Genomic DNA, 12,245 nt, shown 5'->3' with positions numbered 1-12,245 from the left:
TGCAGGGTATTAGAAGATGTATAGTGCCACATATAGCACATATGGCACTTGATGATGCATTGTGACAAATACAACATGCACATCTTGACACATGTGGCCACTTAATAACTTAGCACATATGACAAATGCAACATATAAAAGCACATTTAAAGGTTGAACATATCGCATTTACAACACTTGAAAATGAATGACAATTATGTAGCATAATTTTTTGAAAGCATACATGCCACACCATTTTCTTTTGTGGTTGAATGCGAATAATTAGGGAGTGTTTCAATTGTAAGTTACATTAAATAAGCTACTTATGCCATAAGTAGCTTATCTTGGTTTATACTAAATCAGTAGATAAGTATGTTTGGTAAATAATATACTTATCATTCAAAAAGTAGAAAAGCATATATAATTCTCAACATCATAAGTTATTATTCCAAAAGTTTGTTTGGTCTCCCTCACATCCACAAACCATCATGTGAGGCAAACCTTTGACATGGATCATTCATTGTGTAGGCCCTACCTTAGTTACTGGTCGTCCGTCATACAAGGCCTACCTTCGTTGTGGGCGATTCATCATTAAGAGCTGACCTTTAATGTGTTGTGGGCCATTCATCATTAAGAGCCGACCTTTAATGTGTACAGTACATTAGGTAGGGGCCACCTTTGATGTTAGTCATCCATCATGTGGAGACTATCTTCAATATCCATTGCCCATCATGTGGAACTCACATTTTATGAGGACTATCCATCATGTGGGCCCACCTCCGATGTGAGTCGTCCATCAAGGGGGACCCGCCTTGGATATGGGCCACTCATCGTAGGCCGACCTTTGATGTGGACTATCCATCATGTGGGGCCCACCTTGATGTGAATCATCCATCTTTGGGGCCTGTCATTATTAATTTCCCATCATGTGGAGCCCAACATTGTGTAGGTTGCCCATCATGTGGGTCCCACCTTCAATGTGGGTTGCCCATCATGTAGGGCTCACCTTGGATGTGGGCCATATTATGGGCGGACCTTTAATGCAGATCATCCATCATGGGGGGCCACCTCAATATGAACCATCATCATGTGGGACACACTAGATCATCTACCCATTGGTTGGATGATTTTCTAATATCATGAACTTATGAATGATTCATAGCCATAGGGAGCATATTTCTTTAAATGATTTCTTAAGTTATTGTAATACCAATGAAAATGAAATAAATAAGTTATTTTTCAAAGTTGAAAAGTAATAAAAATTAACCAATACAAACAAATTAATTTTTCTAAAAAGCTACTTATTTTAATTTTATAACCAAGCTAAATTATTTAAGAAAAATAACTCATTAACTTACGTAAGTAAAAAAAATAATAAAAAAATAAAATAAAATAAAATAAAATAATACTTATTTGGTAGTATCCAAATGGGCCCATATTGTATTTTCTACATATAAGAACCAAATATTCCTTAATAGCAAGGTTTAAAGAGTTGTCCAAAATCAATACGTATTTCTCGATGGTACTAGTATCACTCATGAAGTATATAGGTGTATCAGCATCGTGTCAGCTGAAACAACAGAGCAATTAGGGCGATGCATAACGATGTGAGTGGTGAATGGTACACTGCCTAACATTTCAAACCTTGCGTCGTAGTGCTTCCCGAGCCAACTATGGAATAAGGTCTCGAGTATTTTGAGAACTATAAAGTTGGATTAGAAATCAAAATATTCTCTCTTCACTTTAGTGGGTAGAAAAATATCAGACAAACCATGACCTTCTGGTTACTGCCTGGCTTATCATTTGCTACTGCCACCCCTTGGCCTAACATATTTTCTCACTTTTAAAAAGAGGAGATTAAACAGCTGTCACCAGCCAACTCTTGATGCTTTTCACGCGTTTTTCTTTCCCCTTGATACGTAAAATCGATTTCATTGTTTTGAAACTCGGACCAGAACAGATGCTTTTCACGCGTTTTTCTTTCCCCTTTGATACGTATAATCGATTTCATTGTTTTGAAACTCAGACCAGACCTGATGATTAGACCGGCTCGGACCAGAACCGCCAATAAAACGTGTCCCTCATTGTGCCGGATTTGACACAAACCAGCCCGGATTGGACGGGATTTGCGGATCCAAATGCGAACCGTTCTCACTATGGCCAGTTTAGCGTACACCGCCGAGTGCAATTAATTAATTTATTATTTTTTAAGTAATTTTGGATCAAGCTGATATTTGTGTTTTCCCTTCATCCATGTCTTTGTGATCTTATGAATGGGTTGGATGACAAGTAAACATCACTGTGGGCCCTAGCAAGGTTTCAACGGTAGAAGTCGTAATTCCAAATGTTTCCTTTAGTGTGGTCCACTTGACATTTGGGCATATATATATTTAGGAATCAACCACAAAAATGAGCTGGAAAAAAGGATGGACCGCGTGGATAAACCACAAACATTCATAGTAGGCCCACCTGAGTTTACTTGGTACGATAAAAGTGAACTGGGCAACTCAGTACGCAATCCGATTTCACTCCTGCATGCTCTGTGTGGTCCACCTTGATGTTTAGCTCCATCCAAACCGTCCATTGTATCTTTCCTCAAATTCAAGACCGAGATTTTTCCTTGGCCATTCATTTGTTTTGATACGCTGTGGTCCATCTGAGTCCTAAAATGACCTGAATTTTACGCCAGAAGATCCAAAGGGTGCAGCTAGCTCACCTGATGTTAAGTTCAAATCTTACACGTATGGCATTGTGCGCATTCCATGGGTGTGAATATCTAGAGCTTCCACACCCGTCACCCGTGCGTCGTTTGCTAACACCTGTCCATACATGTGGGCTCCATGATCTCGTGATCAAGATCTCTAATACTAGCATGCATCATGGTTGGATCATGCACAAAAAGTAAAATCCTACCCATTTAATCCTCCCTTCAATATAACTGTTGCTTTATTTTTTCAACCGTCCAAAGGAAACACCTGTCATTGAATGCCCACCATTAAAACCTTCTGCGGCCCACCGTAATGTTTATTTTCCATCCAACCTGTTGATAAGGTCACACAGATCTGGGTGAAAGGAAAATACAAATATCAGCTTGATACAAAACTTTTGTGGCCGAAGAAAAGCTTTTAATCTTGAACGACCACTGTTTTCCTGTGCTGTGGTCCGCTTAAGATTTGGATTTTCTTCTTTTATGAGACCAGGTCCTGACATGATATGAAAAGCTGATGAACGGCCTAGATATGCAACAGATACAACAAGGTGGGCCCCACAGACAGGGAAATACTTGAACACGGTGTTCACTTGATCGGCTACCAGTCATGCGGTTATCTGACAGGCTCCACGTATTTAGGTAGCCACCTTCAAAAAAAGAAAAAAAGTAGCCACCACGTGACCTAACCGGACTGATTTTTCCATGAAGCAAAGCATGTAAGGGCAACTAAATGATGAACGCCCCAGATCTAGGGGATATAGTATACTCTTTCGCTATCAAGCCCCTCCTTTTTTTTTTTTCCTTGGCTTAAACTTTTGAATAATTTCAGTTCTTCTTATAGCCTTTCCATCCTTCTAATTTTTAATTAAAATATATAGCTGTTGGACGCATGGTCTGTTTTCAGTCATGTGAAGCGTGTGTTTGCCAGAATCCAAAAAGCGGCTCCATCCAAAGTGATCAACTTTAACCTCAAACGTGAAAATAAGCACATAAAAATGTCCGTTATTCAACTAAGGCAACCCATCTTAGTATTAAGATAAGTTGCTTTGTGCTTTAAACAAGAAAAGACTTTTAAAATACCAACGCAATGTAAGAAAAGGAAAACCCTATTATTAATCATCAGGAGAAATTGCAAGAATATGTCGATTAAAAGAATTGCATGATATTGGATAGAGAACAAATTCAGTGTATGAGCTTGATATTGGATATATAACAAATCCACCATATGAGCATAGATTTGGATTATTACCACTGCTCCAAAGATAAGATTAGTTAAAAGATAAATTGATAAATTTGTTTGGTTGTTGTGTTTGTCTTTGTTAGATTCTTCTAATATTTGTAGAGTTCTGTTGCAACTTATTCTTCCATATCATTCTTTCATCACTACAATGGTTGTACTAGTTAAAATGCCTTTCTAGATCCTTCTCTTGTTCAGATCTATTATCACATTTCTTTCTATGACGGTTCCTCTTATGTTGGCTAAACTTTGTTCATCTTAGTGGCCTCTTGGCCACTCGTTCCATTTCTAAAAGTCTCTCAGTTGCTCTTTTTTTCTTTTGTATTCCTCTCGTTTGCTTATTCCAATTCCATACGCCTCTCATCTGTTAGTTTCATTTCTGGATGTCTCTCAGCTACTCAGTTTGCTTTTGAACACCTGTCGGCCACTTTCTGCATGCCTCTTGACCACTTGGTTTACTTTTAAATACTTCTTGGTTGCTCCTTGCCTTTCATCTTGTCAACTGTAATTTTATAAAAAGCACTCTAAGTATCATTGAGTATCTTTAGCATGCTATATGTCTCCCTTGCTATAACACGTGTCATTTCCAATTGAGTTTTCTAAGAACAATTAGAAATAAGGAACAATATTGCCCCCATGTTACTTCACCTTTGGTAAAAGATGAATACAATGTTGATTCGTTGTTTAACACAATAAATGTGACTACTCGGGCGTGTCAAAACATCAATTTCGGCCATCTTGCTCAAATTTTGCCATTTTGATTGGAAAATATTAAAGTCGACTGACTTGGCCGAACTTAGTCATCTTGGTTGAATTCGACAGTTTTGGTCGGAAAACATCAAATTAGGCTATCTTGGTTGACCTCAACCATCTTGGTTAAAAAACATAGAATTTGGTCTTTCTATTCGAACTCGACCATCTGGGTAAGAAATATTAAATTCGGTCATCGTGGTCAAACTCTGCCATCTTGATCGAGATACGACAATTTCAATCTTCTTATGTCGAACTCAACTATCTTGATCGTTAACGGAAAATCCGACCATCTTGGTTGAACTCGACTATCTTGATCAAGAGACGAAAAATTCGATTGTCTTAGTTGAACTTGGTCGTCCTTATCGAAAAATGGCAAAATAGGCCTTGAGAATGGAGACTAGGTTAGTCCATTCTCAATGATTAATAGACGTAGTAATACGATTGAGAACTTGGTCTGCTACTTCCTGAATCATTTAAATAATTCATTCACAATTTAAACAGTGAGATTTAACCATTGGAGATGGTTCAGGGCCTAACTAGTTTTGTCTTTTATGACACAATGGATTCCCAATGAAGGGTTGCCCCCCAGGTATACCCTGGTTTCCTTCTTTAGGAACAACATTCCTAACCTCGTGTTCTGGTCACCTAAGTTCAGGAGATGCCGGAAGATTTCACACTTACTATACTAGAAGAGGTGTATTCCATTGTAAGAGAGGTACTCATATAGTGTCGGTTGTGGTGTTGGCGCCACGGGTTATACCGGTAGTACTAGTGCGAGATTTTCGACAGAACTAGTATTGACATGTTACTAAGGCACCACATGTGTTATTTTGGCAAAGAGAGCCATCATCTGATTCTATTTTCGACATAATTGGTCATCCATCTACCTAAAGTTACAGCCTGAATTTGTTACTGTTTGGCAATATGCTAATTCCATATTGCATATCAAGCATTTTAGCCAACAAAATTTAAAGAGGATCAACCCGAGATTAGGATGCCCTATTTGGGTTTAATGGAAAGGATACATGATTCGGTAGCAAACTTAACTACTCGGGTGTTTGATAAACCTATCTTCAGGTCATGATTTCATAAGTGTATTTCACTAGTAAGTATACTAATACTTAGAGTCCCACCAGTTATACCAAAAATGTTGGACACTCGATTTATTTTTTTGCCACATATAATGTGCATGGGTGTACCCGAATCTATAAAGCGGCTCGATCCAAACCAATCAACTTCGACCCCAAGCACCAAAATAAGAAGATAAGTCTAATATGAACATATATGACCAGATTCTAAGAAGATCAGGTGCTTACTCAGCCACTTGGAGAATTTTATAACGATCAGGCGATAATCGAAGGGTGGGGTTATTCCTTCGTAGATGGGTTTCTTTGTTCCTTCCAAAAAAAAAAAACTTTCAAAATACTAATGCAATCAAATAAAAGGAAAAACTCACAAATAGTCAGTAGGAGTAACTGCAAGAATGCATCTTTTGAAAGAATTGCGTGATATTAGATAGAGAACAAATTCAGCGTATGAACATAAATTTGGATTACAACTAAAGATTATAGCTAAGAATTACATTTCCTGTTAGGATAAGCTGAGATAAAATATAAATTGATAGATTTATTTGGTTGTTGTTAGATTGGTTATTGTGTTTCTTTATTAGATTCCTCTACTATTTATAGAGTTATGTTGCAGCTTGTTCTTCCAGATCCTTCTTCCATTACTACAACGGTTGTAGTAGTAAAAATGCCTTTGTAGATCCTTCACGTGTTATGTTTCTTTCTATGATGGTTTGTCTTCTATTGGCCAAACTTTGTTCCTCTCAGCCACTTCTTGGTCGCGCATTCCATTTCTAAACGTCTCTCAGCCACTCTTTCTGCTTCCGTATGCCTCTCGGCCACTCATTTTGTTTCTGGATGCCTCTCAGCTGATTAGTCTACTTTTGAACACATATTGACTGCTTAGTCTGCTTTTGGATACCTCTCGGCCACCTTCTGGATGCCTCTCATCCATTTGGTTTACTTTTGAATACCTCTTGATTGCTCCATATCTTATCATCTTGTCATTTATGATTTCATAAAAAGCACTTCAAGTATCCTTGAAGGTATTTAGCATGTTATATATTTCTCTTACTATAACTTGTATCTTTTCCAATTGTGTTTACTAAGAACGATCGAAATATGCTATAATAATAGTGACGTTGGCCTAACGTCATGGTTAAAACTGGTTAAAAACCAAGTTCGAATAGGCCCTGACCATGGGGCCCACCTTGATATATGTATTGTATATCCATGTGGTCCACACATTTTCCAAATAATGACATGAACCCAAAAATAAAGTAGATTTAAATATAAGGTGGACCACTCCATGCAAAATAATGGTGATTGGAAGCCCACCATATTAAACCTAGATGAAGGGGAAAAAATTCAGCTTTATCTAATACTTTTGTGGCCCACAAGAAGCTTTTAATGGTCATAATCATTACTATTTTCTATGTTGTAGTTCACCTGAGATTTAGGTCACCTTTAATTTGGACCCATGCCCTAAAATGACCTAGCACTACCAGAAAAATGGACAAAGGCTACAGATTTAATCCGTAGCCATAGACCTATAGCTACGGATTAAATCCGTAGCACGTCCGTGGCACGACCGTCATCGTAGGTCCCGAAACAATAGGTCTAAAACCTATGGCTACGGATCTAATCCGTAGCAATAGGTTAAAATAGCTACAGATATAATCCGTAGCAAAGTTTTCTGTAGCAAAAAAAACCTACAGCTACGGATACTATTGGTAGCTAAAAGTAGTGTTGGATCCGTAGCAATATCCCGAATTTTATAACAGCTATGATTAATATCCGTAAATATAGCCTACATTAAAAAAAATTTATAATCATTCATTCATTCATTCAATTACCACCTGCATAATCATTCATTCATTCAATTACCACCTTCATAATCATTCATTCATTCAATTACAATCATTCATTCATTCAATTACCACCTGCATAATCATTCATTCATTCAATTACAATCATTCATTTATTCAATTATCACCTGCATAATCATTCATTCATTCAATTACAATCACATATGAGATGCATCAGATTGAAGCAATTACTAATGGTGAAGAGTTACAAGACCATTCAGCAATAGTGAACCAAGAACCATTCTCTGGCCTTATATGAGTTGCCTCAGATTGAAGTAAGGCAAGAGAAACACTTTCATTTTAGTTGCGGATGACTTCCATGGCCAGCTAGTGAGCAGTTTTGTTCTGCAACTTTTCAAGTTCATCCATGGCTTCATACGTGTCTTTGTCAGCAAAAAGCTTTAGATTAAATCGTGCCGGTGCCTTTATTATGCCCTCTCACTTCTCAACTGTCTCTTTCAGTTTGTCAAAGCCCTACATAGGACATGAAGAAACTTAATGTATGCTTACTTTGTCGGTATAGAACCGTTCGGATTTTCTATTAGTTGCCTCAGGAATGATATGTAGATGAAAATGGGGCAAAACCAAGCATTAAGGCACTGCTGATATAGAAATTTTCTATGGTAGTGTTATTTTAAAAATGGTTAGATATTTGCTAAATTTCAGATCCCAAAACCCATGAAATAATTCAAGTTACAAGTATGGATGGAAGAAATTCAGATGTTGTAAATAACATGACCCAAATACAAACTTCGGTACTCACTAGGCGGGTTGTGAAATCGCTGAAAGATTCTCCCTGTTGGCATTTTCGACTCCAATTGTAGGTTTAGGGATTTGAGAATACATTTACGTTTTAGGTTTTACGTTTTAGGTTTAAGTTTAACTTTTACGTTTAGGTTTAAGTTTAGGTTTATGTTAAGGTTTAGGGAATTGAGTTTAGGTTATAGGTTATAGGTTTAGGTTAAAGTTTATAGTTTAAGGTTTAGTCTATAGGTTAAGGTTTAGTTAAAGGAAATCGGGTTCATGTTCGGGATCGAGTTTATGTTTGAGTTTTCAAGTTTAGGTTTATGTTTAGGTTAAGGTGTTGAGATTAGGATTAGGTGTATGTTTAGGTTTAGGGATTTGAGAATACATTTAAGTTTTAGGTTTAGGTTTAGGTTTTAGGTTTTAGGTTAAGGTTATAGGTTTAGGTTAAGGTTTAGGTTCAGGTTTAGGTTTCGGTTATAAGTTAAGGTTTTAGGTCATAGGTTTTGGTTTTGGTTAAGGTTATAGGTATATGTTAAGGTTTAGGTTTAGGTTTAGGTTAAGGTTTAGGTTTAGGTTATAAGCTATAGGTCTAGGTAATTGAGAATAGGTTAAGGTTTAGGTTTAGGAAATCGGGTTCGGGTTCGGGTTTAGGTTTGGGATTTCAAGTTTGGGTTTAGGCCTAGGTTAGAGAGTTGAGATTAGGATTAGATGTAGGTTTAGGTTTAGGAATTTGAGAATACATTTAGGTTTTAGGTTTAGGTTTATATTTTATGTTTTAGATTAAGGTTATAGGTTTAGGTTTTGGTTTAGGTTAAGGTTATAGGTTTAGGTTAAGGTTTGCGTTTAGGTTATAAGCTATAGGTTTAGGGAAATGAGAATAGGTTAAGGTTTAGGTTTAGGAAATCAGATTCGGGTTCGGGATCGGGTTTATGTTTGGGTTTTCAAGTTTAGGTTTAAATTTAGATTAGGGAGTTGAGATTAGGATTAGGTGTAGGTTTAGGTTTTGGCATTTGAGAATACATATAGGTTTTAGGTTTAGGTTTAGGTTTTAGGTTTTAGGTTAAGGTTATAGGTTTAGGTTAAGGTTTAGGTTTAGGTTTAGGTTTAGGTTATAGGTTAAGGTTTCAGGTCATAGGTTTTGTTTTAGGTTAAGGTTATATGTATAGGTTTAGGTTTAGGTTAAGGTTAAGGTTTAGGTTATAAGCTATAGGTTTAGGGAATTGAGAATAAGTTAAGGTTTAGGTTTAGGAAATTGGGTTTGGGTTTGGGATCGGGTTTAGGTTTAGGTTTTCAAGTTTAGGTTTAGGTTTAGGTTAGAGAGTTGAGATTATGATTAGATATAGGTTTAGGTTTAGGGATTTGAGAATATATTTAGGTTTTACGTTTAGGTTTAGGTTTTAGGTTTTAGGCTAAGGTTATAGGTTTAGGTTAAGGTTTAGGTTTAGATTTAGGTTAAGGTTGAGGTTTAGGTTATAGGTTATGGTTTTAGGTCATAGGTTTAGGTTTAGGTTAATGTTATAGGCTTAGGTTTAGGTTTAGGTTAAGGTTTAGGTTTAAGTTTAGGTTATAAGATATAGGTTTAGGGATTTGAGAATAGGTTAAGGTTTAAGTTTAGGAAATCGGGTTCGGGTTCGGCATCGGGTTTATGTTTGGGTTTTCAAGTTTAGGTATGGGTTTAGGTTAGGGAGTAGAGATTAGGATTAGGAGTAGATTTAGGTTTAGGGATTTGAGAATACATTTAGGTTTTAAGTTTACGTTTAAGTTTTAGGTTATAGGTTAAGGTTATAGGTTTATGTTAAGTTTTAGGTTTAGGTTATAGGTTAAGGTTTTAGGTCATAGGTTTTGGTTTAGGTTAAGGTTATAGGTATAGGTTAAGGTTTAGGTTTAGGTTTAGGTTTAGGTTTAAGTTTAGGTTATAAGCTATAGGTTTAGGGAATTGAGAATAGGTTAAGGTTTATGCTTAGGAAATCGGGTTCGGGTTCGGGATCAGGTTTAGGTTTGGGTTTTCAAGTTTAGGTTTAGGTTTAGGTTAGAGATTTGAGATTAGGATTAGATGTAGGTTTAGGTTTAGGGATTTGAGAATACATTTAGGTTTCAAGTTTAGGTTTAGGTTTTAGGTTATATGTCAAGGTTATAGGTTTAGGTTAAGGTTTAGGTTTAGGTTTAGGTTTAGGTTATAGGTTAAGGTTTTAGGTCATAGGTTTTAGTTTAGGTTAAGGTTATAGGTATAGGTTAAGGTTTAGGTTTAGGTTTAGGTTTAGGTTATAAGCTATAGGTTTAGGGAATTGAGAATATAGGTTAAGGTTTAGGTTTAGGAAATCGTGTTCGGGTTCGGGATCGGGTTTAGGTTTGGATTTTCAAGTTTAGGTTTGGGTTTAGGTTAGAGAGTTGAGATTAGGATTTGATGTAGGTTTAGGTTTAGGGATTTGAGAATACATTTAGGTTTTAGGCTTAGGTTTAGGTTTTAGGTTTTAGGCTAAGGTTATAGGTTTAGGTTAAGGTTTATGTTTAGGTTTAGGTTAAGGTTGATGTTTAGGTTATAGGTTAAGGTTTTAGGTCATAGGTTTTAATCTTGGTTAAGGTTATAGGTTTAGGTTTAGGTTTAGGCTAAGGTTTAGGTATAGGTTTAGGTTATAAGATATAGGTTTAGGGAATTGAGAATAGTTTAAGGTTTAGGTTTAGGAAATAGGGTTCGGGTTCGGGACCGGGTTTATGTTTGGGTTTTCAAGTTTAGGTATAGGTTTAGGTTAGGGAGTTAAGCTTAGGATTAGGTGTAGGCTTAGGTTTTGAGATTTAAGAATACATTTAGGTTTTAGGTTTAGGTTTAGGTTTTAGGTTATAGGTTAAGGTTATAGGTTTAGGTTAAGGTTTAGGTTAAGGTTATAGGTTAAGGTTTTAGGTCATAGGTTTTGGTTTAGGTTAAGGTTATAAGTTTAGTTTTAGGTTTAGGTTAAGGTTTAGGTTTAGCTTTAGGTTATAAGATATAGGTTTAGGGAATTGAGAATCGATTAAGGTTTAGGTTTAGGAAATCGGGTTCAAGTTCAGTATCGGGTTTATGTTTTGGTTTTCAAGTTTAAGTATTGGTTTAGGTTAGGGAGTTGAGATTAGGAATAGGTTTAGGTTTAGGTTTAGGGATTTGAGAGTACATTTAGGTTTTAGGTTTAGGTTTAGGTATTAGGTTATAGGTTAAGGTTATAGGTTTAGGTTAAGGTTAAGGTCGAGGTTTAGGTTTAGGTTTAGGTTAAGGTTGAGGTTTAGGTTATAGGTTATGGTTTTAAGTCATAGGTTTTGGTTTAGGTTAAGGTTATAGGTTTAGGTTAAGGTTATAGGTTTAGGTTAAGGTTTAGGTTTAGGTTATAAACTATAGGTTTGGGGAATTGTGAATAGGTTAAGGTTTATGTTTAGGAAATCGGGTTCGGGTTCGGGTTCGGGATTAGGTTTAGGTTTTGGTTTTCAAGTTTAGGTTTAGATTTAGGTTAGAGAGTTGAGATTAGGATTAGATTTAGGTTTAGGTTTAGGGATATGAGAATACATTTAGGTTTTAGGTTTAGGTATTAGTTTATAGGTTAAGGTTATATGTTTAGGTTGAGGTTAAGGTCGAGGTTTAGGTTTACCTTTTGGTTAAGGTTGAGGTTTAGGTTATAGGTTAAGGTTTTAAGTCATAGGTTTAGGTTTAGGTTAAGGTTACAGGTTTAGGTTAATGTTTAGGTTTAGGTTTAGGTTGAGGTTTAGGTTTAGATTATAAACTATACGTTTGGGGAATTGTGAATAGGTTAAGGTTTAGGTTTAAGAAATCGGGTTCGGGTTCGAGATCAGGTTTAGGTTTTAGTTTTCAAGTTTAGGTTTAGGTTTAGGTTAGAAAGTTGAGATTAGGATTAGATGTAGGT

The sequence above is a fragment of the Magnolia sinica genome, chromosome 5, assembly GCF_029962835.1.
Source record: "Magnolia sinica isolate HGM2019 chromosome 5, MsV1, whole genome shotgun sequence".
NCBI classification, from domain to species: Eukaryota; Viridiplantae; Streptophyta; class Magnoliopsida; order Magnoliales; family Magnoliaceae; genus Magnolia; species Magnolia sinica.
Note: the sequence above shows the minus strand (reverse complement) of the source record.